Below are 27,896 nucleotides of genomic sequence, written 5' to 3' on the forward strand. Positions count from 1 at the left end.
TTTCCTGATTCTAGTTGTGTTTATTTTGTATTATACTTTATTCTTATTTCTTGTGTAGATTGTTCAATGACGGTATTTGCATATAAAGTTGGTTCAAGTCTAAATTAAACAGCACACGTTTGGTCGATGCCAGACTGAATATAATATGAGATGAATATACAAACCAGAGCCAAAGCAGACACATTTTGCAGGTTTGCTAATCGCGGGATCTGGAAATTACTTTCAAAATTATGTTAACTACGTTAAAAATCAAAATCAAATCACAAAATTATGTTACATTCAACATGTTTCAGGTATATGACAGCACGGCTCCATAGCTCAGTTGGTTAGAGCGCCAGTCTTGTAAACTGGAGGTCGTGGGTTCGACTCCTAGTGGAGCCTTTGTTTTTATGGAAGATCCGAGAGTTTTATTTATGCTAACATCTTTATTCAGAAAGTAGAATAGTCGAATCTCTCATAATAGGGAGGTCAAGTTTCCAATTCACGATAATCAAGAGTCTTGGCTAATATTTCGACAAATTCATTAGGCAAAAATGTTTAACTCGGACTTGAGATGACGGAATTACAAAATACAAGTAAGGTCAGTTGAGCGTGTGATTTAAATTTGAAACATAGCTTTAAAAATTTTCCAGTCATATGGCTACGATATCTGCAGTGTGACAGATTAAAGTGATGTCTAGCACTGGGGCATCATGTCGCATACATGTAGCATGGTGTCCCACCCAGTCACATTAGCATGACACGAGGCCGACCAGTCCTAACACTGACCTCTTAATGCTGAGCTCATAGCGAGGCAGCTGTTAGTATCGCTTTCAGAAGACTTTGGTATGACTCGGCCGGGGTTCGAAACCACGACCTTCCGCATCCGGGGCGGACGCTCTAGTCACTAGGCCAACGGAGCGGTCGTAAGTTCAACTGACGTCTTTACAGTTATGTTAGGCAATCAATGAGAAGCCCATTCGGAATGTTAGATATTTTTCTCCATGAAAGTAACAATATCACACACACACACACACACACACACAATATGCATGTTCTCTCAAATCAGATATAAAAAAAATAATATTGTTCTGTTTGTGCTTGAAATGCACGTATGATCTAATTTTCTGACTTATGCTGAGCTTGCAGATTAGATCTGTACTTTTATTCATTTGTACTGCACGTACAAATGCATGTCTTCAAATCGCAAACTACCATGGCTGCTATATTCTTTCTGTCAGTTTTAATCTCCTGGTACCTCGAACCCATGTCGCTCTTCAATTCACAACGAATGCGCAGTTGCATCTTTATATCGTTTGTAGCTGTTTGTTTGATGATTCTTATTGTGTTTGTTTTGCATTATACTTTATTGTTGTTTCTTGTGTAGATATGTTAAATGACGGTATTTTCTATTAAGGTTGATTCAAGTGTTGATTAAACAGCACACGTTTGGTCGATGCGAGACTGAATATAATATGAGATGAATATACAAACCAAAGCCAAAGCAGACACAGTTTGCAGTTTTGCTAATAGCGGGATCTGGAAATCGCTTTCAAAATTATTTTTCGTTCAACATATGTTTCAGGTATATGACAGCCCGGATCCATAGCTCAGTTGGTTAGAGCGCCAGTCTTGTAAACAGGAGGTCGTGGGTTCGACTCCCACTGGAGCCTTTCTTTTTATTGAAGATTCGAGCGTTTTATTTGTTCAGAAGGTAGAATAGTCGAATCCCTCATAATAGGGAGATCAAGGTCCGAAGTTCCCATTATCATTTTAATTCCATTTTGAATACAAAGTCACACACAGTCACACAAAATGTCTGCATGTTAGGAGTAAAGTGACAAGATTTATTTTCTGAACAACTTAAATGAAGGAGATGATATCAAGACAATAGTTGTCCACAGGTCGCATGATCCACTGAACAGCTTGTTCGCCATGATGATCCATGAGCGCACCGTTTTGTCGGAATAGTATCCTCTTTGTTGCAAAATACACCTCAACTACTATCACTCATTTAAAATGTATACTTAATAAGTTCCTGTACTCCTGTCTTCTAGCTCATTGTACATCCTCAGGTAGTAGGATAAGTACATCACGTGTCCATCTTTGAACATACACTAGAAATGTTCTGGCTTAATTCTGTGCTGGATGCATAGTGTCCACATAATCTTGATAACAATTGCATTCTCTGTTTAATAATTCATAGTTTCTTTTCTCAAGTAGCCGTTAAGATTTCAAATGTACATCCTTTTATTTATACGACTGATTTTACTCTTCGCACTGCGTAGGAAGTAACAATATCAGACACACACACACACACAGCAAACATGGTAAAATCGAGAGATTACATAATACGCACCTAGTGCACCTGTCTGTGCAAAATACGTCTCGTGTTTCGAATCAGATATAAAAAAATAACATTGTTCTGTCTGTGCTTGAAATGCACGTATAATCTGATTTATTGACTTACGTGGAGCTTGTAGATTAGGTCTGTAACTTCATTCATTTGTACTGTATTTTCAAATGCATGTCTTCCAAACGCAAACTACCATGGCTGCTATATTTTTTCTGTCAGTTACATCTGGTTGGTCGCTCGATGCAAATCTTATCACCAACAATAAGTGTATCCAACAGTTTATTTCGAACTGTAAAAGCTGATCTATGTTAAGAATTGAAATAACTCCATGTCTGCCATTTGATTCTCGCCTTTCTGCTTAAGGTTCCGCTGCCAAGCGGCAGATCCGTTCTAAATTGTCTTTGCAGATTCGTTTTTATTGTCATCAACAATGATCATGTCGAAGGAAGACTCTTTTCAATGTCTTTATTCTTTCCTTCTAGCAGCAATCACACCTACAGCTGCACGAATGAAAAAACTGCCCATAGCGTTTATGTAGGTTTAGAACGGATGCTCAAAGTCATGTTGTAAGAACAAAGGATCAGGGTTAATCTCTTGGCACCTCGAACTCATGTCGCTCTTAAATTCATTACGCATGCGCAGTTGCATCTTTATATCGTGTGTAGCTGTTTGTTTCCTGATTCTTGTTGTGCTTCTTTTGCATTATTCTTTATTGTTGTTTCTTGTGTAGATATGTTAAATGACAGTATTTGCTATTAAGGTTGGTTCAAGTGTTGATTAAACAACACACGTTTGGTCGATGCGAGACTGAATATAACATGAGATGAACATACAAACCAGAGCCAAAGCAGACACAGTTTGCAGTTTTGCTATTATCGGGATCTGGAAATCACTTGTACAATTATTTTACATTCAACATATATTTCGGGTATATAACAACCCGGCTCCATAGCTCAGTTGGTTAGAGCGCCAGTCTTGTAAACTGGAGGTCGTGGGTTCGACTCCCACTGGAGCCTTACTTTTTATTGAAGATTCGAGAGTTTTATTTGTCCTAACATTTTTATTCAAAAAGTAGAATAGTAGAATCCCTCATAATAAGGAGGTGAGTTTCCAATTCACCAAAATCATTTTCATCCCATTTTGAACACAAAGACACACACAGACACATAAATTGTCTGTAGGTTAGGAGTAAAGTAACTGGGAGTATAACAAGATGTATTGTCTAAACAACCTATGTGAAGGAGCTGATATCAAGACAATAGTTATCCACAGGTCGCAAGGTCCCCACGAACAACTAGCTCTTCGCCATGATGATCTATGAGCTCACCGTTTTGTCAAAATAGTGTCTCCCTTGTTGCAAAATACATCTCAAATCCTTTTTTATTTTCATTTTATCTATATAAATCAACAGAAAGTTTCCTATTGGGGCACACTGGTAAGTATTGATTTGATGACGTAAGCAGCAGAGAGGGTGAACAGACCATAGAATTCCGACAAAACAAATAAAACAAACAAATAAATCATCTCGTAGAAAGGTCCAGATTTTACAAATGAACTTTCCTTGAGATGTTTATTTTTGCAATGACCGATTGTGCTAATAAAACCTCAGTTCTAAATAGTAGCTGAAAAAATAAAGTACTCTACGTGTTTATTTATTTCTTGTTTATTTTTTTGACGACCAACATTGGTAGGTACCCTCTCTGCTGCTCCTCTTCTGCTGATATTAATTAAATTATTATGTTATAATAAAATGATACATCCAGAATCTCATACTGCAAGAACAGCACGAGAACGATTAGAAACAATTAAAAAATTTCTTCCTGTCAGAGACTCATTTAGAAAAAATCTACAAGCGCAGCAAGAATCAAAAGTTGAGTACGAAGAAGACACTAAAAAACTATTTAAACCCGTCACTGCAGCTACTAAGAAAGCTGCAGCGGCTGTTGAAAAAACTATATGGGGAGATATTGCGGAGGAAGATGAGAAGAGGAAAAAGGGTATTTTTCCGGTATTAGAACAAACTGCAGCGCAGGCTGAAAAAATAGCAAGAAGAACTAAACAGACAAAGAAGATTTTACGAGACCTTCCAACTGACATAGCTGCAGCTCAACCTCCACCTGTTGATGAGGAAATACTTGAAGGTATTGAAGAACTTCGTACTGAAGTCGCCGATGTGAGAAAAAAACTTGCATCTAAATCCAAACCAGCAGGAGAAAACGTAGAATTAATTGCAAAATTTAAAGAAGGAGTTGTTGAGGAAATTAGAAAAACTGAAAGAGAGAGATTACCTGAAGCAATATTAAATAGTATATCTAATAAATCTAGTATTTTAAAACCCCGTTATGAAAAAACAAATGATGATAATTTCATTAAATGGATATATCGCGTATATTACAACAAAAAACAAGCTAGAGGTCCAGAATTTGAAAGACTTAAAGAAGAAGTAAAAAGACTTTATAGAGAGAGATGGGAACAACTAGAACAAGGAGAGTCCTCCCAGTATCAGCTTCCTCCACCTCTGCAACAAATAGAACAACAACAATCTTCTTCGCCGCAGCAAAGGTTGAAGTCGGAAATTAAAAGGACTAAAGAGCTAATTAAATTACTCCCCTCGAAGAAAATTTCTGCACCGAAAATGACATTTACACCGACAGGTTCACCACATGGATTTCGAGAAGGTGACTCACCCCCGGACACCACTGAAGTACTTACTTCGGTAATGCAACCACCAGTATTTAAAACACCTCAAGATGAACCTAAAACAGGATCTGGTTTATGTCCTGATAATATCATCAATGATGTGTCACGGTTAGAAGTTCTCATAGGAGGAAAACGTGCCGGAAATAATTCACCAGAAATAACCAATGAAGCAGCTGATATTTGTCGGCGACTATTTCAAGGTGGCATTATGGATATCGGCGTTTACCGAGAACTTATTGATGAGCTCGTTGATGACTAGTTGTTAGATAAATGGTAAATAAAATAAGATGATTGTGCATGATAATCATCGTAAACCCACACAGGTTAGAGCGGTAAACTCACGATTACCAATCTATAGTGTTATTTACGGAAATGGACTTGGTGATGTCATTCGGGGATTATTTACAAGGATAGCTCCCAAAGTAGCACCTGTAGCAAAACAATTATCGATGAAGGCTATTGATATTGTTCGTGATAAAGCTCCTGGTGCAATTGTCAATGTTGCTGGTAAGGCGTTCTCGGCGATCAAGGAAAGACTAGCACGATTATTGCGACGAAAACAACAACCACCGGTGAAACTGGCAAGTACTGAGGTGATGCCCGCAGACGTAAGTAAAATAATAAATCAGGCTGCAAATCAAAAACTAGCGGCGTTAGCAGATCAAGGACTCGGTGAATCTGGAAATAATATCTCAAGTTTGATATCAGGAAGTGGAATTTCCCGAAGGCGGTGATCAACGTGTTAGACGAAAAATAATTATAATAAAATGTTCAAGCGCGTATCCGACACAGCATTTGACATGCAAGCACCCGTCCTTAAGGATGAATCTGTACGTGATTATCAATTTTATTCCTATGACGCAAAACAACCAGATCAACGTGGAAGAATTGAACTACAAGTTCATGACACAAGTAGATACTTTTTACCCGCTGATGCCTTTCTTGAGGTAGAAGGTACAATTATAAAAACGGATGATACTAATTACTTAGATCCAGTAAAAATTGGTTTTGTCAACAACGGGATCATAGCATTATTTAGTGGCGCCACATATATGATTGATGGAAAAAATATTGAATCAATTCAGAATGATGTCGACGTTGCTACAACAATAATTGGTCTGGCGAGATATTCTGATGATTATACAAGATCAGCAGGTCCCACAATGATGTTTGTGAAAGATAACACCAATAACCCTGAAAGTGATCTGTATAATATAAGACGACCAAGAAATTTTGCCGATACCAATGATGTTGACATGTGGCCAGTAGTTCATGGTTCTAATGACAATTTCAACTTGGGATTTGCATCACGTAGAAATATGTTGCTAGGAGGCAATAGAGGTTTTTCATGTACAATTCCACTATCGCATATTTTTGGATTTTGCAGGAATGTTAAAAAGGTTATTTTTGGAGCTAGACACACGGTTGTTCTTGTAAGAAAGAACGATGATAATGATGCTCTGTGGAGACCCGCTAGTGATGCTGGTAAAGTAATATTATCGAAACTTTCATTGTGGATGCCGGTAATGACTCCAACGATCGCAGAAGAACAGCGATTAATTTCTTTCATGGATGCAGGTGGTAAATCCTTGTTGTCATGGTTAACAACAAGCACGGATAGCATGCAAACTAACGTTAACGGTCAGTTTACATGGCATATAGCATCACAACAAGGTGTTTCTGCACCACGGCATATTTTTATTGCGTTTCAGAACCGTGATCGTTTAAACTCACAAACTCACTCTCATATGATATTTGACCAACTAGGTCTCACAGATATTTCCTTACGGATAAACGGACAACAGGAACCAACAGAAAATGTACAACTAAATTATGCATTAAATCACATAGGACGTGCATATCATCGTTTGATGTCATTTATGGGACGTGATCAAAATGTTGATACCGGGTTGCAAATATCACAACTAGATTTTAAAAAATTGTATCCGATTTATTATTTTTCATTAGAACATCTTGATCTATCAAAACAATCTGTCGTTGATATACATCTCAAAGCAACATTAAATACCGGTGGTGTTGATTACAGAGCGATCGCGGTCATACTTAGCGACAAGGCCATGTTACTTGAAGGTGGTAGTGGTCGAATGAGGGTCGTTGATGCACCGGTGGAAAATCTTTAATCGTGTTATTTAGAAAAATATATTTTATATAAAAATGTCGTATAGTCATGTTAATGTTACTCTGACTCCCGGTCAGGTAAAAAGCTTCAATCAAAAACCGCCAACAAATGCGGAACTAAAATATCACTAAAACGAGATCATATTAGTGGTGGTCCAAACAAATTATCGTTGACAAATAATCAGATTAAACATTTCAATAAAGCCCTAGAATCAAAAACTGGAGTTCAATTCCATCTCTCCCCGAGCGCCATCAAAGACATGGTTAAAACGGGTGGTATATTTCCACTACTTGCGGCCATTCCGGCATTAATAGCTGCGGCTGCTCCAGCCGTAGCAAAAGCGGCCGCGTTAGGTGCTGTTGGAACAGCAGCTGGAATGGCACTAAAGAAAGCAACAGGGCGAGGATACAAAAAAAAGGGACGCGGTCTAAGATTACCGGGATCTCGTTGGGGGAAAGGCCTAAGGCTTCCAGGGTCATTTCGTTAGACGTTCCATCATCAAATTTTGATTTACTTGATGCTGCTAAAAAATTAAAAATATCCGCCTTTAGAGGTGTTTTTATGCGAGATCAATTACCGAAACAACCAAACAAACTAGAAACAGGTATTATTAATCTTGACAAACGTTCCGGACCCGGTACTCATTGGGTATCATACGCGATTGATCCGCGTGGAATTGTTTATTTTGATTCGTACGGGTTAGCTCCACCTGTTGAATTTATCAAGTATGTCGCACCACTCCATGCAACAACTAGCGGTTATAAAGTTTGGTATTCAACGCTACCCACACAAACAATGACAGATCCGCCAATATGCGGCCGTGAAGTAATTAATGTACTCGATGCTATATCAAAATCATCCAGGCCGCCACATAAAGTCGTGCACGATTATACAAGCAACCGATATGTTGCGCGTAAAGCATTTTAAACAACGGATCTTATTATAATGGTTGATATTTACGGAAGATCTTCTACTAGTAAGAAAATAAAATCCGACGTTGATCTGTCAAAGTATGCGACTAAAGATGACCTTGCTGATATCATGAACCTGGCTGGAGTTGACCCAGATGAAGTTGTTATTTTTCAAGATCGATATGGTAAACTAAAAACCAGCAATATCAAATGGAATGATATAGTCCGGCGAGTACTTGGTGCAGTTACGGATAATATTCCCGTGTTTACTGACGGTGGTAGAATCAGAGATTCAAGTATGTCACTTAAAACCATCAGAGATGAAATTGCAAAAAGTGTTGCTAATCGCGTGAGAAACACCGGTGACACGATGACAGGTGAACTTAGCATGAACGGGAACAAAATAGTAGCTGTAACAGCTCCAAAATCTGACAACGACGTCGCAAACAAACTATACGTTGACGACGTGGATGGAAAACTATCCACGCTGCGGGCCGAGTATGACGTTCACACGGGCGCGTTTACAAGGCTTCGAAGAAATTTTCAGAAAACCGATGATGCCATAAATAAGTTCTTTGGAACTCCTTCCGTCATTGACATGAAACTCGTTGATATCAAAAGTAACCTAGACACGATCAAACGAACACAACTAGACATCGTAGCGGGAATTCCTGAGATTATCAATAAAATCAATCTGATTAAAATTCCAGCTGAAATAACTCCCGGGCATATCAAAAACATCGTATGCACGGTATCATCGGGATTTGCAACATGGTCAAAACAAAATAATACCATCAAATATACCGCAACAAGCACTGGCGTGTACAGGCTGTCTGTGTTTAGTGCTGCAAAATTTGAAATATTTACAACGTTTCCATGGCGTCATTCCACCGACAGGTTTTCCGGGGTTGTATCTGTTATATTAAATATCGGAGCCGAGGAAATATTTATTCTGGAAGCAGCTGATAGGACATTAACCGCAACATCTTACTGGTGGTGTTTGGAATTTGTAGCTGAAGCACATCAATTGGTTACTGTATAAAAATATATATGGACGGTGCACAATACAGATACAATCAAGCGCGTGAATGGCAGGCGGCGCTAAAAGATCAAGTCGATCAATATACAGTAAAAGTAAAAAGATATCGACGACGATTGGTTATCGTTGATGTGATTGTTTATTCAGTATCCGCTGTTGTTGCTGGAACCGGTGTAATATTATCAGCGTTGACAACGATGGCACCAGTAGCTGTAACTATCTGTATTTCAGCAGCAACAACTATTGCAGGTGTGCTTGGTATCATCACAAAAAAAATATGTACTTGTACGAACGAAAAATTATCCGATTACACAATAAAATTACATACAGCGACGGTAGCATACTCGAAATTATCCTCGTTGTTATCAGCGAGTCTCATTGATGGAATTATATCTGATTTCGAATTTTCAATGATGACCAAAATATACGACGAAGGTATCGGTATTAAAGATACAAGTATCAATAATGACAGAATTACTCCAGCAGATCGTGACCAACACAACTCCGCCAAAGATAACGATGATCTCGGTAAGTTCAATTAATCCTGAATTTAGTGTTAATTTTCCTACTGCAATTCCAGTAAAAGAAATAGCACTAGCTCAATTACGGGTATATTACAGCTGGCCAAATATCAGATCAAAATCATTTAATGGTACACCAGCAAATAATTCGCTTGTATTTACTAACAAGAACAAATCCGATGGAACACCTGACTGGGTTGTTGTTGGAATACCAACCGGCAGTTACCAGATTGAAGAGATCAGTGAGGAATTTGCGCGTAGAATAAAATCAATAACAGGAAAAGAATCAAAAATATCAATAAACGTTCATGAGCCGACGTTGTCCTCGACGGTTGAAATAAACTCGCCTGATTATGCCGTTGATATTTATCAATCTTCAATCAGATCAGTGCTAGGATGGCCTGAAATTCCTCCGGTGTATGTAGGACCACCAGAACCAACGAGGGGTGATTTTATCACAGATGAAAGGAAATTTATGACAGTTCCTGAATATAGAGGTAAATATCCATGGATCCAGACCGGTGGTCTTTCCGTGTTTACAATTACTCCTGATGGTGACGTTCCTAAAATAATAAATAATGTACGTAATGTTCATTCAGGTACTAGAGTATATCCACTCGTTGATGAAGAATTCATTAAATCATATTCTGATCCTGTTAATTTTGAATTTAAACAATCAATCAACAAACTACGAAATTTCTTTACTGATAGCTACAGCGATGACGTAAAACAAAAAATCATTGAGACGATAAAACATCTAAATCAGGTCATATCAGATATTAGACACGTTAATAAAACTATCATTGTGAACATGGTTAGACACGGAGATGAAATTATTGATAATTATAAAGCTGGACCATGGTTTCTCAATCATTACAAAATAACTGAACAACAATTACCAACATTTGTAATACCGGGGATTGATGCTGGAGAACTAGTAAAATTATTAAACGATCTTATCGACGAAAACTTCCCTAAAATACTCGATGCGTGGAAAAAACTAGCACTACCTCCAACTGTTCTCAGATATGATAATGATCCACATGGCGGCGGAAGACACGTATCCCCGCGGATCGTTAATATAACATCGACGGTCGCGGTCAATCTGGTTTGTGACGTAATCGATGGCAGCTATCAAATAGATCTCGGAAGATCAAATCAGGCTCAACAAGGATACATCCTATACACGTTCACACCACAAGTTCCCCCTGGAAATTTAATCGTGCAAGAACCAACTAATCCCGTGTATTTACGGTGTCACAATAATATGTTAACACGAATCAATTTTAAACTCACAGACCACCTTAATCGCTTGATTGACATACGTGAAGAAGAGCTTGTAATAAATCTGTATGTAAAGTCGTAAGACTTCCGTCGTAAGACTTCCGTCTTAAGGACTTCCGCCGTAAGGATTTCTGTCTAAGGACTTCCGTCGTAAGGATTTCTGTCTAAGGACTTTTGTCGTAGATCTTCAGAATCAAATTCGATCAACTTAAAAAAATATTTTATTATTACTGGCACAAATTTGTGTTTGGTACAAATTAATCGGCCCAGGCAACTAAAAAAGCTAGTCGATGAAAGTAAAATTAAAATTTCTATCACAAAAAAAAATAATATTTATTAATTTTCCTGATTTTTACTGAAATTGTACAAATTACTTGATTTTGACTACCAACTACCCCCTCAGAAACATAAAAATGCACGAACTACTTGATTTTGACTACCAACTACCCCCTCAGAAACATAAAAATGCACGAACTACTTGATTTTGACTACCAACTACCCCGTCAGAAATAAGAAATTCTAACCTTGTCAAATTGTTCCTAACAAATTTTATTTATTATAAATTAATTTTATTTATTAATAATATTATTTTTACTGAGATTTTTATTTTTTTTTTACTAAAAGACAACGAAATTGCTCAATTTTCCTGATTTTGACTACCAACTACCCCGTCAGAAATCAAGTAGTTCGTGCATTTTTCTTTGATTTTGACTACCAACTACCCCGTCAGAATCAAGTAATTTGTGCATTTTTCTTGATTTTAGTAAAAAAAAATAAATTAATTCAGTAAATAAATAAATTAATTCAGAAATAAATAATTTGTAAAATTAAGAAATTTGTACAATTTTATGTTTTTGATGGGGTAAATGGTAGTCAAAATTAAGAAATTTGTACAATTTTATGTTTTTGATGGGGTAAATGGTAGTCAAAATTAAGAAATTTGTACAATTTTATGTTTTGATGGGGTAAATGGTAGTCAAAATTAAGAAATTTGTACAAATTTGTTAAATTTCAGTATAAAAAAAAACAAATTACTAACCCATCAAATTCAGAAATAATATTTCTGATCAAAGATCTCAGTCATCTTCAAAATTACTACTCTGGATCGTTTCACCAGTAACGAAGTTACCTTGGATCGTTTCACCAGTAACGAAGTTACCTTGGATCGTTTCACCAGTAACGGAGTTACCTTGGATCGTTTCACGATCTAACATTATTTTTCTTAATAGTCTTATGCGAGTACTAATCGTTTTCTTTGCCTCATACTCGTGGGATAATAACGACTTAATTCTTTCTACGGCGGTAGAAAGAGGAACGAACTCCTTCACATGATCATCTTCTACGGTAGCTAGCGACTGAAACATTGCCGATTGAATCCGTTTCATGAGCCTGTATTCAGATGATAGTGTGTGTGTCCCCATGGTTTTACGTTCTTGTAAAATCTCAAAGTCAGAAACTATTTTTTCAGGATTAAGTTCATCAGATATATTAATTCCATCTTTTTTTAATTTTTTAATAGCGACAATTACATCATTGATATTTTCATGGTTCATTATATAATATATAAATCTTTAAAATAAAAAAAATATCCCTAGAACACCTATCGAGTGTATTAGCGAGTTCGTCGGGATGTTTCAGGGACAGCACAACATATACAATGAATGAAGAGCTCCTATCGAGTGTATTAGCGAGCTCAGATTATGAATGAAGAGCCCCTATCGAGTGTATTAGCGAGCTCAGATTATGAATGAAGTACAAACATATAACTTAACTAAGGAAATGGATATATGCAATGAAATGGTTATATACAATGAATGAAGAGCCCCTATCGAGTGTATTAGCGAGCTCAGATTATGAATGAAGTACAAACATATAACTTAACTAAGGAAATGGATATATACAATGAAATGGATATATACAATGAAATGGTTATATACAATGAATGAAGAGCCCCTATCGAGTGTATTAGCGAGCTCAGATTATGAATGAAGTACAAACATATAACTTAACTAAGGACAGTACAAACATGTACGCTCAGCAAAATCACACCCACAATAATTAATCCAGTGGGTGATACGAAAATATGTATCAACCACAAGTCAATATTGTGGGTGAATTTTGCTGAGCGGGGGTGGGTTCTTGCGGTTCCCCCCACTATTATAAAAATCGCAATTATGCGCACCACCGACAAATTGTCAGCCATGGGGGTTTGATCCTGGACCGCGAGCGCCACAGTCCAATACCATACTGATCGAGCTATCAAACATTGTTACGAACATATGTTTCGGAAGTTAATATATAGCTAAGGAACCAATATTACACTAAACAGCGGTTTCTGAATCATAACAGTTTCTGTATTTATAACAGTTTCTGTATTTATAACAGTTTCTGTATTTAACAGTTTCTGTATTTGTAGCGGTTTCTGAATAATAACAGTTTCTGTATTTATAACAGTTTCTGAATAATAGTTTCTGTATTTGTAGCGGGTTTCCTAAGTAGACTGAAAATCAATAATACAGTGGCATTAATGCACCAGTCAAAGAACTTTCCAGAATGTAAGTTCAGTGAACACACAACTGCAGGTCGATTACAATGAGCAACGGTTTCTGTTTCACACACAGCTTCCTACGGATCAATAATATTATCATGTGTTGTATGATGGGGAAATATTTAAAAACCATAAATAATACTTATGAGTCTAATGAGTTAGGTTCGTCGGCACTATACGATGTAATTAGTTAAACTGACTAATTACGATCATAAAAAACCAACCATCTACGAAGAAAACTATATATTACAAAGTAATCTCCCCTTATGTAATCAAAAATTCAGTAGTGTATGGAGGACCCTGTGACATAAATTAAAAAAATTAATTCAATGTGGTGATGATAGTTAATAATGTGGTGATGATAGTTAATAATGTGGTGATGATAGTTATTGATACTTAAAGATAATTTTCTGTTTATATTTTTTCGATAAAGCTGTTTTATATATATTTTCTGCGACTTTTTGTACTGATTGCGGGTGAATATCAAAATATTTCGCAGCAGAAGATATTGAACGAAACATAATTTCTTTGCCAGTTTCTATGTTTGAGGAAATTACCGCCCTCTTTCCGATTGTCTTACATCTTCCTGTATTACCGCGTGTATTATTCTCGCTGTGAGAGATAGCTTGTAAATTGGATAAATTATTGTTTTGAGTGTCCCCGTCAATATGATCAATAACAAGACCATCATTGATCAAACCCTTGTGACACTCGTATGTAAATCTATGACACAGATAATGTTTCTTTTCCCCCCCCGCATGTGAACATTAGATAACCAGCATTAGTAATATAACCAACTTGTTTCTTCAACTTGCAGTGTCTGATGATACCATTAATATTTGATTCATAGTTTGTTATGACAGGATGTGGGACAAATATATTTTGCTCCATTATAATAATATTATATGTTTAAATCATTGTTTGTCTGAAATCTTGATATATAATCCCTCACGGATTTTATAGCGTTTTCACCGCTACTATTTTTTTGTCATAATATCTTTTAAGTTCTCTGAACCGTTTCCCGCCGCACTTCCCACATAATTCTGTCTTTCCTCGCACTCCAATACCACACCGTAGACATGGTATTGGTCCTAGACTTCCTCGTCGTATGTTTTGTGAGTGCATCCAACAAAATTCCTTTCTACAGGATTTGTTGCATCGATTTACTGAGCCGATCATCAACCATCTGCATTGGGACATTGTATATATATATATAATTTTCTTTATTTAAATATTTGTTTTAATTATATGAACGAGTTTGAGAGATTATCCCAAACTAGGCCTGTTAAGTATAAATTCAACCTTGACAGATTATCTTCTGACTTGCCAGTGCGAGATCTGGTTGATCCGAAAAATAAAAGTTTGATCTCGAAAATTCACGACGCCAAGAAAGAATTTTACACGGATGGTGCATCTCATACATGGTCAACGTTCAAGATTATACGAAACACTGTCACGGACGCCACAATGAACGACAAGCGAGCGGCAACTATCATTAACTACATCGCTGAATACGAGGGCAATCAAAAATATTTCTTCAGAGTAAAATTTATTGTATTAACAGAAACAGATAGTTGGATTATCCGTGACAAATATGATCCTGTCCTTGGTAATAATAAAACTATCATATTAAGTAAAAATTCCAGACCGGGTCTACTGACAGGTATTGATAAACCGTATTATGAGCGAGCATATCCTGTAACGGCGGTTATTTATGGAATTTATGAGATAAATAAAAAACCCAACGTTGATAAACTAGCGCCGATGAAATTTTCAAGGTTAAATTGTGTGGCTGAACGAGTAATAGAACACTTTACAAACGCGATGCGTGGAAATGGATTAACTGATTTAAGGCGTGAAAAAATAAACTCGTGGGCTGATTCAGTTAAGGACACCGGTGCTACAATAAAAGATGTTGCTGAGTTAGGAAAAATATTAAAATTTCCAATAACTGTGGCGACAATAACGGGAGAAGTACTGTACCAGTCGAAATATAAATCGAAGGGAGCTCCAATAAATATTATCGATCATAACGCGCACGCATGGACTAACGCGGTAACAATATTTCCACGTGATCGAACTGTTAGATTTTACCCCACAGATATGTTTGATTTTATCAACGAAATAAGTAAAACCGATCCTGTATCGGTATGGTTATTTAAAAGTAATGAGGAGGGTGAATTTGATCAGTTTGTCAAACCGAACGGTGAAATATATCGCACAGAATCCCTCCATGACGAGATGAAAAATCTTGCGACGTTTTTACAGTGCAAGCACGCGGAAAATACTGACAAATTACTAACTAATTGTTTTACCGTTCCATCTGTTGCGGCTCATTTCGCCAGAGAACGAAATTCATGGAAACCAACACGATTTGATTTACTCGAGGACGTACGCGCAAGTTGCGTCGAATATGGACATGGCGGATTATGGAATACCAAATACAATTACAATGATGTTATTTCGGTTGATATGGTTGCATGTTATCCAGGAAGTTTTCTGGGATATGGAGATTGTTCTACGTACTTTGAAAGATTTGGTCACCCTACAAACGAGATGACGCGAGTGGCAATTAATGGACCATTACCTGATTTTGATCTGACTGGATTCGCCTGTATTGAGTCGTTCGAGTTTAACGAAAATCTTCACAAGATTTGTTATGTTTGGTTTGGCAGACATTTTTTTGAAAAACGTTGGGCACCTATAGTTTTGTTGCGATATATGCTAGATTGTGCGATACTGACATCGTTGGTGGTCAGTGAGGCAATTATATCATATCATGCACAGACCAAAGTTTGGTTGCCCATGTCAGATTCTGAAGTTATTAGCGAGTTTAAGGAAAAATATCCTGATATTTCCAAAGATGATATTCCTAATAAACTCAAAACCGCAAAAGATCTCGGTAGAAAAATTATAGGTAAATTTACTCAAGGTGGTGCATATGATTATAAAAGACATCACGCACGATTAATTTTAGATGATGCCGAGTACGATTTTATAATCGCTGATACAACGGCGAAAAATACATTTGTAAATCGAGAGAGTGTTTATTTATCCGACGGAACAAAATTAGGTACGATCGTTAGTTACATAAATGACGTATCCCCGCAATATACTCATCTAAGATCTTCCATGTTGGCTTATGTTTCTATAAATTTATTATCGATGATTAATAGATTTCCTGAGACCGCAGTCAGAGTCGCAACGGACTCGTTTTATATTTCAAGTAAATATTTAGAACCTGTTATGAAATTTACAAGTAATGATGAACGATGGGGTTCGTGGAGAATAAAAAAGGAACTATTACACAATTACACAGAATCAGCAGATGTTCCAGTGAGAGATTTTTATCGTGAGGGTAATAAAATATCAGAAATGTCGAAAGCACCATCGTTGAGTGATCCAATAACTAGATATAAGACAGTATATCTCAATGGACCTGGTGGATGCGGCAAAACAACTCGAACGATTAATGTTTTTAGAAATTCAGATATAATCGTGCTGACACCCACACATAGACTTGCACGTGAGATGAAACAGAGGCAAGTACAATCGTGTACGTATCATAGTTTCTTCCGATGGCGCGGAGATACATGGACTCCTGAACGGATGGGAGAAAAATATATACCTAAAATAATTATTTGGGATGAGATATGCACGGTGTCATTGGATACATTAAAAATGTTTCTTGATTGGTTGTTGACGAAAAATACCGCCATAATAATGTGTGGCGATCATGGTCAACCTCCGCCCTTTGTTGGACCATCTCCACATGATTGGTTAAAAAATTTCGTTGATTATTACGAAGAAATAGATGATGATCATAGAGCTCTTGATGCAAATTTAAAGGAGTTTAAAAAATTAATCAGATTACAATCAAACAAAATTCAGTGTGAAATAATACGTGGAGTGATCTCAGAGACATCAATGAGTGATTTTTTGAATTTATGGAGACCCAACGATTTGATCGTAGCAAGTAGAAAAATAATCAGAGACGCTTTACAACAGCAGTTATTTCAACTACATAAAGAACAATATTCAGAACTACCCGTTCCGTTATGTTATAGACCATCAGATACACGAAAACAGAATATTAATGTTGATATTCCAGGACCCTTGACAGAGTCAAGGAAACAGAATCTCGTATTAAATGATATTGTCGCCGTTGATATCAGTGTGGTCGAAGATGCACTACGCGCTGACAAATCTCCATGGGTGTTGGGATACGCTATGACGATCCACTCGTCTCAGGGATTAACTATTTCTGACACACGAGTCTGGATTGTAGACGATCGCATCGAGTGGTCAAATTTAGTTTATTTGGCGGTATCGAGGGTCAGAAATATATCTCAATTACGTAGAATTATAATTCCTGAAATCGTTAATAAATTTAACATCATCGATGATGATATAATAAGAAAAAAATTAATCGGATACAAACAATCTGATAAAAAAAATAAACGTGACTTTGATCTTGATGTTGAATTTATTATTGAGTTAAAACAGCAGCAGAACAATCATTGCACCAGTTGTAATTGTATAATGTTATGGCGGTATTGGAGTAATGATTCAAGACAATTTACCGTAGATAGAAAAGATAATAGTCGCGGTCATACACGAGAAAATACCATGTTAACCTGTCTTGAGTGTAATCGACGTAGAGGCGCTGGCACTAGTGCTAGTTAAGTGATCGAAATCACCGAAGTGATCGCGGCGGTAGTTGTGTATCCGCGGAAATTATTTGTAGTTGTTCACGTGTAAATCCACGTTGAGGAGCAGCAGAATCTAATCTGTAGATTGCAGGTCTGGAAACGCCTACGTTTCTTCCAGTGGATCTTGTCACGGTAGATATTTTGTGTGTGGTAACACTCCAAATAGGATCAGTTGCTCTCGCCTTACCACCTTCAAGTTCACCAGGCTCATATAAATATCTGACTGTAACATCACCTAATATTTTTTGTTTTCCAGCATCTTTCCGTTGTGTTGGTATATTTTTTTTTGTGACCGCGCTAATGGGTTTCATGTTGGTTGTTCGTGTGATCTCATTATTTAATGCAGCTATCACGCCTGGTAATCTTGCAACCCATTCGCGAGATCTTTTATCCTGAATAAATTCCCTCGCGTATTGATATCCAAATAACCGTTCAGCAAGTGTTCGATTAAATCGCTCAACAATTGCTTGATCACGGTGAATTGCAGTATGACCTCGTCGTATTTTGTTATTATGTTGTTTCATCAGCGATGATACTGGACCAAGAAATTCCTTACCAGGATCAACCTGTAGTAGCTGTGGCCATCGTAGACCACCTCGTTGATAAATTCGTTCAAACGCATCGGCTACTTCAGATGATGTTTTCGCTGATAGCTGCTCTGCTTCTTTATATCTACTTGCAACATCAACTACGGTTAGCGCGTATTTGTACGTTTTTCCACGCACAGTATCATGCGGTAGAAACAGAATATCAGCTTGATGAACTTCATTAGGAACACTGACATCGAAATACGCGTACTGAATTTGTTTAGGTCGTGGTAGATAAATTTGCCATATTGCTTGTTTAGATAACCACGTTTTAGCAGTAGAATGTTTAACCGATGCTGCATCAACAAGTTTACCAATTGCTGCTTTGCCTCTCCAGTATCCTCTCGGTGAATAATAAATTGATTCCATTATTAATTACCAGCCCCAATCGCTAATTTACCTTTCATCGAGGATCTTACTAACCAATTAGCTAATGATTCTCTAATATTTTTATTTTTTATAGAATTTAATGAATGAATTAATTTTACATCTGCGATATGCCTATCTTGTAGATTTTTACTTTTATAAGCTACATCATGAGCATGACAAGCTCGATCAATAGCATTTATTGGTTCCTCGCCTGGTTTTGGTTGATCTTGATTATCGAGCCTGATATCGAGTCGAGTACCAGGACCGCAATAATTATATCCTGGTAGATGTTTTTCTCCGCTGTATTTAGCCCATGGAGCACCTGGAAACTTTGACATCAAATTAGCAATATCACCACCGCGCTTATTAGGTAAAAACGAAAATTTCTTTCTACAGCATACAGAACATTTTCCACCGTACGCTATTTTTTTGTTTTTTGCTGTAACTGTAGCTAAATCAATAGTTGGAGTTTTAACTTTACAGCGTAAACAATATAAATTCATGTTATAATATATATGGATATAATTGATTTCTCAGCAACTCGGCAGCGAGAGCCAGTTAAGCATCATCCTGCGCTACCGAATTCCATCAGAATGATTATCATAGGACCATCTGGATCGGGTAAGACGCAATTATTACTTAATCTGATAATGAGATGGTTGAAATGGGATAAGTTGTATTTAGTAGCACCATCCGTTGATGATCAGCGATGTTATGATGTACTTAAAGATTTCAATAAAAACGCGCGATTACTGGATGAAGATAATGATGTTATAGAGTTTATAACCGATATTGATGAAGCACCATCCGTAGATTCCATAGATGGATTTATTAATAATTTAGTTGTATACGACGATGTGATGCTAGATAAACAATCAAATCCAGCCAGAATATTTTCCCGAGGGAGACATACAAATACAGACGTGATCTATGTTACTCAACGATATACACAAATTCCAAAGGTGATCAGAGACAACTGCAACATTTTAGTTGTGTTTAATGGCGTAGACACACACACGTTGCGAAATATTCATCAAACTTGGTGTGGTGGTGACATGGATATAATTAAATTCAAAAATTTCTTCTCACGAGCGCAAGCTACCCCGCATGGATTTATAACAATAAATTTACATGATCCAAGAACAAGATATCGTGTGGGTATTGATAAAATATTTGGGTAACAGGGGTGATGATAAAATTAAATTGAATTAAACAGATATCATTAATATAATGAACAACTGTGCGTGGCTGCGTCAAGGAACAACAGATAAATGCAACAAAAGGTGTCGTGGAGAATATTGCAAGAAACATAATTATCTTATAAAGAAAAACCCTCATGCTGGTCCACGAAGATGTGTTGGATGTAACAACGGCGTTAGAGGATTATATCAGATTTGCAAAAATTGCGGTGGAGATCGATATCGAAGTTTGATGAACTATTACAGAAAAAGAAAGAACATAAATCCAAAAATAGAAAAACCACCATCAGAACTTGAATATTACTTGAAACATAGAACAAATTCCGAAGATTCAGATGAAGATGAAACAGATGAGGAAAAACGACAGCGAGAACGCGTTGAAAAATATTCATCAAACTTGGTATGGTGGTAAATTAATAGCAGCAGAGAGGGTACCTACCAACGTTGGTCGTCAAAAAAATAAACAAGAAATAAATAAACACGTAGAGTACTTTATTTTTTCAGCTACTATTTCGAACTGAGGTTTTATTAGCACAATCGGTCATTGCAAAAATAAACATCTCAAGGAAAGTTCATTTGTAAAATCTGGACCTTTCTACGAGATGATTTATTTGTTTGTTTTATTTGTTTTGTCGGAATTCTATGGTCTGTTCACCCTCTCTGCTGCTACGCATTTTGAACCTGACGCACGACTGGCAAAGATTTATGATGCGGAAATAACGAAAATATAGACCAACACAGGTCACAATAATGCTATTGGCTGTGTGTAAGGATCAATGTAATGTGCTGTTTGGGGTCAGGGTAATGTACAGTTTGAGTTCACAATATGGTTTTTAAGGTACAGTTGCAACTTTGGTGTTGAACTGGCTTATTCACCAATCTCTTAAACAGCAGCACGAGAATTCTGTATCTTTTCCTTGAATCTTTCTTTTGATTATCGAGGTGAATCTTTCTTTCGATTATCGAGGGTTCGTTGGTTTTATCGAGATTTTGTTTGTTGCACGGTTTAACGTCATTTCTCAGCACAAGATAGGCTATACATTGCGGCCAATATAACCGGTGGATCAAGAACATGCAAAACCCCGGAAAGAACCACCGACCCATGAGAAGCTACTGGCAAGCTTTATCGCTTACTCACGTTCGCTGAGCCTGAGAATTGAACTCACGCAGACAGAGGATTTATTAAGAGTCTTGGCTAACATTTCGACAAATTCGTTAGACAAAAATGTTTAAATCGGACTTGAGATGACAGAATTACAAAATACAAGTCAGGTCGGTTGAGTGTGTGTGTGATTTAGATTTTTAACGTACCTTTAATTTTTTCCAGTCATCTTGCTACGATGTCTGCAGTGTGGCAGCTTAAATTGAGGTCTATCACTGGGGCATCATGCCGAATACATGTAGCATGATGTTCCAACCAGTCACATTAGTCATGGATTGAATGTGAACCGTAATTGAACCTTTTCCAGGATTCGTATGGATCATAAAAGGCACCTAGAATTCCGAGTAACCAGCTGACAACGAAATGTGAATTCTTACGTTCTTAAGAAATAGTATTTCTTCTAATGCAAACAACACTTCTTTCCTTTTCCAAACTTGCTAATTTGAACATTGTCAGCGTAGTTCTGATAGTTGATTGGTGTTCCTTTCTTGGATGTTTAAAAGAGATAATTTAATAAAGAGATAATATTTTGCACGACAGAGTTTCAAAGGTAGAAGAATAGCAAGACACCAGAAACAGCAGTGTGCAACATAAACTTAGATTCGTTGAAGGTTGCAAATTAAGAAACTTAATATGGTTTTCTGCATTACAGTTGATTACCGGTCCGTTCGAAAGTCACCCAGCTTTCATGACATGCTTTATGCTGTTATTTAACGTTTGACTGGTTGATCCCATGTTATACTAAGACACAAAATTACATTCTAACCAGCTTTAGTCGTTTGTCCAGAATTGACAAACCAAAAGGACAATGGCTGCAGAGGGAATCGAACTCTCGACCTCCAGTTTACGAGACTGGCTATACAGCCACCTCAAACAACGTTTCATAAAGTTCGTTCTGGACATATTAACTTTACCGAGAACTAAGCGTCAAGCTGTGTCTGACATATGTAACACTTATATATTGAACTAATAATACGCTATTTTCTGCAGCTGATACATTATTGAGAATAATGCAGTGTTCTCTTAATACACCTGGACTTAAGCATACACGTGAACACTCACTGTATTAACGAATATATTAATTCACCTTTTTACCGGTTGCATCTTCGCTACTTTCAGATCCCACGAAATATACAATACCAATATCCTGGACATTGATCCCATCGATCTGGAAGATCTTCGTCGTTTGAAATTTTAGTGACTTTGTATGTCTCATGCATGCCGTAATTGGTAACATTATTTTAGCTGTATATTGAACAAGGCTTTACTAGCAATGTACATCGTCTTAAATGAAATATTCCTAAAAATGCATCCTATTAAGTTAGTTTATTTATTAAGTAAATGATAACTGAAGCTGTCACCATGTTCTTGTAACTGAAACCTGATAATTGGAACATTAAGGATAGCAGTAAATGAAAAGTGCAAGATAAACACAAAATACATGGAATATTTTTCACACAAAGCAATATTACAGCATTATATATATATATATATATATATATATATATATATATATATATATATATATATATATATATATATATATATATATATATATATATACATAATAGTATCAAAATCATAAAAAGATTTAAAAATATGGATAATTCCACCAATGTATATAGAATTATTTCATGTATTGTTAGAGACCTAAATGAACTTTAAAACGCAACGCCGATCAAGATCCTGGTCCGGAATATACCCCACATGGATAAAGTCCTAAAGGAAGTGTTTTCGTGCAACGTTTTAACAGTGACTAGCAGTCCAAATATTTTCCATCCGATGACTCTGATTAAGAAATTACGGTAAACAGAGAATGGAGTTGAGACGAAGAAGAGTGTCTGTTCTCGTGTAGAGTAAGGAACATTGTGCAGCTGTGATGATTTCACTTGGTATAGACAACAAATGTAAATTCTAGCAATGTTGATAAGAACAGTGATTAATGAGGTTTTTCTGTAAGTAAGTGTTTTACCTGTCCGTTCCAGTATCACATAACTTGCATTACGATCATTATGGGTCTATATGATATGATTCAGCAACGGATAGTTTACAGTTTACTCCGTGTTATACGAGAAACAAAATAACATTCTGTCAAAGATTTGTCAAGATTTTAAATCGTATGCTTCAGTTTGATGGCAGTGCATTTCGAAGCCATCGAGATAGCTAAAACTGAAGATGTTTAAAAAACTTGAAAAACATTGGCTCCAGAGGGAATCGAACTCTCGACCTCCAGTTTACGAGACTGGCGTTCTAACCAACTGAGCTATGGAGCCGCCTGTATCTTGTTTTCATAAAGTGTGTTATTGGCTTATAAACTACTCGAAGAACTAATGTGCATACTGCCTGACATAAATAAATAAATAAATAATAATAATAATATATATATATATATATATATATATATATATATATATATATATATATATATATATATATATATATATATATATATATATATATATACACAGTAAATTCCGCTTGTATGAATAGACCATGCTTATGTAATTAAGCGGTGTCAAATACGTATAAAGTCAATGGTTGAGACTAGCAAATTTTATGAAATTAAACGATTTATGAATTTAACCGATATGCATTTATCCGATATTGATTACTGTGCTATTAAGGAAGGAAAAACGGGACGATGCTTTCGCTAAAAAATAAAAATGTCTGTGTTTGAGGGTATAGAAACAGTGATAACAGCCACATACTGGTTCTTTATTTGGTCGAGTCAACTCGTACAAATTCGCACCTCTGGGCTAGACTTCATAAACAGACAGTCCGCTATTAGAAATTCATTCCAATGCTGCGAGGGGCTCATACACTATTTCCTTATTACTCAAACTGTTTCGCTGATTGCTAGCTGGTCTACCGTTGGTGTTGGAATTTGGGATAACCGCACGTGCAGCACGGATGGGACTTGGAATTCATTACCATATATATATACGCGCTCGTGTGTGTGTGTGTATGTGTGTGTGGTTTGGATTTTTAACGTAGTTTAAACAATTCTGGAGTCATAGCGCTACAATGTCTGTAGTGTGACTTTTTATGCTGAGCGCCAAGCGAGGTAGCTCTTAGTTTTATTTTTGTAAGTCTTTCGTATGACTCGACCGGCCATCGCACCCACGACCTCCCGCATCCGAGGCGAACATTCTGACCCCTAGGCCACCGAAGCCAAATATTATTTTCCTCGTGTAGTGAATAAAATATATAAAGTCCAAATGAATACACAAACATAGAAAGATCAGATTTATCCCACAATGAATTGACACGATTTGAATATTCAAAGTTTGAAAACATTGGCTCCAGAGGGAATCGAAGTCTCGACCTCCAGTTTACGAGACTGGCGCTCTAACCAACTGAGCTATGGCGTCGTCAGTGCCTAAACATTATAAACTGTGCTATTGACGTTTAACCCACACCAACAGATACGTTGCAAGCAATGTATGTCATAGGCAATATAGCACTTGAGAATAATGCTATGTTATCTCAATATATACTTAAGTATAACGGGGGCCCCGAGTGGCCGAGTGGTCTAAAGCGCTCTCCGTTACGGATCACTGCCATCTCACCTCTGCGTAGGTTCGAGTCTCGGATTCGGCCAATGTGGGTATGTGAGAAAGCTTGCCAGTAGCTTCTCGAGGGTCGGTGGTTCTTTCTGGGGATTTCCTGGGTTCTTCCTCCACCATTAATACTGGCCGCCATGTATAGCATATCTTGTGCTGAAAAATGGCGTTAAACCCTACAACAACTACAACAACTACAACTTAAGTATAACAATTAGAACTGATTCTTTTGATGAATACATTTTCACTGAAGTTTTCATAACAACCACTTCTTAATGTAAACAATCTTTCAGCTCCTAATAATGCTTAAATAAAAATATTCCATGCCGAGATCCCACCAATCAGTTAGACTTTGCTGTTTCAAATTTTAGTTATTCATGTCTCATGAAAAGCGGAAATTGACAACTACCTATATGATAACATTCCTTTATCTTAAAGTATTATTTTTATACTTGCTTCGTTTTAATAGCATTGTAGAGATCTGATCCCACGCGGACTTAGATGTTATGTCAGTGATCTTTTAAAGTGAGCGCCTAAAATCAATCGTCCACACAGTGTCCGTTTAGAGAGTTAAGACTTACAAAATAAAAGAGTCTTTTACTGACATCGTTTCCGTAATATTTTTGTCATGCATATTCAGGCCTAACAATGATGTAGATGACTGAATTGCATTTTGGCATTTTAACTTTTACATATGCATCCGAAACCAATTTGACAGTGTCAAATACTTTGGTGTAAAACCTTTTCGCATCTGGAGAAAGCTTAAGAGCCAAAAAGAGCCAACACTCAATCGCTATAATCAACAAATTATCACACTCACCTTCAACATCAGCATCATTTATAAGTTAGGTTCACATACTGCTGGTCTGATTAAAATCAGATCTCCACTGTCATAAGTGAAGATCTGATAGCTACTGCATTGGAGTCATATTCTGATGACCTATGTTATTAACATAATCGTTAATGTTATCAGTTAATTAGATGACTCCTTATATCATAGGAGACGGCATTATGAAAAATATCTGTATGTGCCTATCGATTTGATTTACTTTCAAATTTCTGAAAGCTGCATTTCCACTTGCTAACTCAAAGGTCACCAGAGCATGACCCCAAAGCGGTCGCTGTCAGAACTTCACGTAGAACAGTGGTTATCTGATTATATTCAGACTGAAAATATGTGCAGCTAACTTTTAAACGATTGCTAATGCTGGAGGTAAGAGAGAGAGATTTTTTAAAATTTGTGTTGTTTTTATTTTGTTTATAAAAAAACAAATAAATAATTTTGAGCTAATGAGTAGCATATTTATTGTCTGGGTGTATTTTACCAAAATAAGAGAAGGACATGGTATGTCGGGAGGTGGATTTGAGTTAATCTCATACTTTTGTCATTATACCTGCAATTTTATGTTCCGGCACATGAATTCAAATATTGTCTAATTAAATTTCCATCACCGTTTCACTCACAAACGATCTTCATATACTCATAGTAATTTTAATGTGTTTGCGACCTCGCGATAATTGTGTCAGTAAGCGAAATATATCAGTTTGCATTATGAACGCCACGAGCATAATCAAGGCAAAATGTAGAAGCAGAAGTTTATCAATCATCGAAGACAAATTCATTTTCCTCAAACAAACTAAAATCGTGATTAAAATATTACTTTAATACTTCGCCAGTATTGTTTCTCAAGTGACTTGTAACACTAGATCCGATAGACCTAAAGAGGCTGCCAGACGAGTTAAAATCATAGACCATTCCAATCAAAATCTGTCTGAAATGAAAATCCTATGAACGCAAAATCAGCTCATAAAGCAGGTTTGAAATCTTTGATCTCTTTGTTAAAATCTCGCTTCTTATTCAAATTTCAGATCTTAGGACTGAAGTATTCAATGGAAAGGGAGAAAGAAAAAAAAAACGGATAAAAGGGATTCGAACTACTCACATATTAATGTAAAGGATTAGTTTGGAGTCGAACACTCGTCATAGGTATTCAAATAGCATGGACTATATAATACTGGAGTTAGTGAACAAGAATCTGAAAATAGTGAATCTTCCAATGCATGACTCAAGTTCAGTGCCGGATTAAGGTCTTTCAGGGTCCTGAGCACTGAATATACTACGGTGCTCAATCCAAAACCCCATATAAAATGTGAAACTTATTAAAAAAAATATTAAAAGCTACAAAGGTGGGAAAATACCAACGTTGCCATTATTCCCAATCAAAATACTCGTACATGCAGATCTAAATGGTCATATATAATTCGTTCATCAAAAATTGATTTGAATTTTTCTGGTGCTCCTGTAGGGATGGTACCCTAAGCACTTGCTCAGAGTGTTTAATGGGTAATGCTACAATGCTCAGGGTGAATTGGAACCATCGACCTCCAGTTTATGAGACCAGCACTTTATTCTGACTGAGCTATGTAGCCATATTCTTGAACATGATTAAGCATTTTCGTTCCAAAATTAAGGCATGATTTTAACCATGGTAACAGCATAATTGCAAGCTGTTTTTTCACTAACCTTTATTATTAGCAACCAAGAAATAAATATGCTTTAAATGGATATTTTAATTAAGAACAGTGGTAACATAAAAAAATATCGTACGTTTCTATCATCACAAAAAGGATTAAAAGTTACTATATAACAAAACTTACGAGTATTTCAAATGCCTGCTTTAACAACAAATTGTCTGTTTATGTTTGTGCTTCAGCTTGGTGGGAGGGAGTGTCATTTATGTCCATTGTCGTTAACATGGCAACCACTAGATACATATTATGAGCCAAAATTTAGATACTGTTTATGCCCGAATAAGTTGGGGTTAT

The 27,896-nt window shown here is 36.6% G+C and overlaps 5 non-coding genes across 5 annotated transcripts; 3 read left to right on the plus strand and 2 right to left on the minus strand.

Moving 5' to 3' along the window:
* The first annotated feature begins 307 nt into the window (after positions 1 to 307).
* On the plus strand, positions 308 to 381 carry Trnat-ugu (transfer RNA threonine (anticodon UGU)). The gene has a single exon. It is a non-coding gene; the product is annotated as a tRNA-Thr (tRNA).
* Positions 382 to 1,578: 1,197 nt separating this feature from the next.
* Trnat-ugu (transfer RNA threonine (anticodon UGU)) lies at positions 1,579 to 1,652 on the plus strand. Its single transcript has one exon. It is a non-coding gene; the product is annotated as a tRNA-Thr (tRNA).
* Positions 1,653 to 3,277: 1,625 nt separating this feature from the next.
* On the plus strand, positions 3,278 to 3,351 carry Trnat-ugu (transfer RNA threonine (anticodon UGU)). The gene has a single exon. It is a non-coding gene; the product is annotated as a tRNA-Thr (tRNA).
* Positions 3,352 to 23,706: 20,355 nt separating this feature from the next.
* Positions 23,707 to 23,780, minus strand: Trnat-cgu (transfer RNA threonine (anticodon CGU)). The gene has a single exon. It is a non-coding gene; the product is annotated as a tRNA-Thr (tRNA).
* Positions 23,781 to 24,804: 1,024 nt separating this feature from the next.
* Trnat-cgu (transfer RNA threonine (anticodon CGU)) lies at positions 24,805 to 24,878 on the minus strand. The gene has a single exon. It is a non-coding gene; the product is annotated as a tRNA-Thr (tRNA).
* Positions 24,879 to 27,896: the final 3,018 nt, after the last annotated feature.

The sequence above is a fragment of the Sinohyriopsis cumingii genome, chromosome 6 (assembly GCF_028554795.1).
Source record: "Sinohyriopsis cumingii isolate HCF-2022 chromosome 6, ASM2855479v2, whole genome shotgun sequence".
Taxonomy (NCBI): Eukaryota; Metazoa; Mollusca; class Bivalvia; order Unionida; family Unionidae; genus Sinohyriopsis; species Sinohyriopsis cumingii.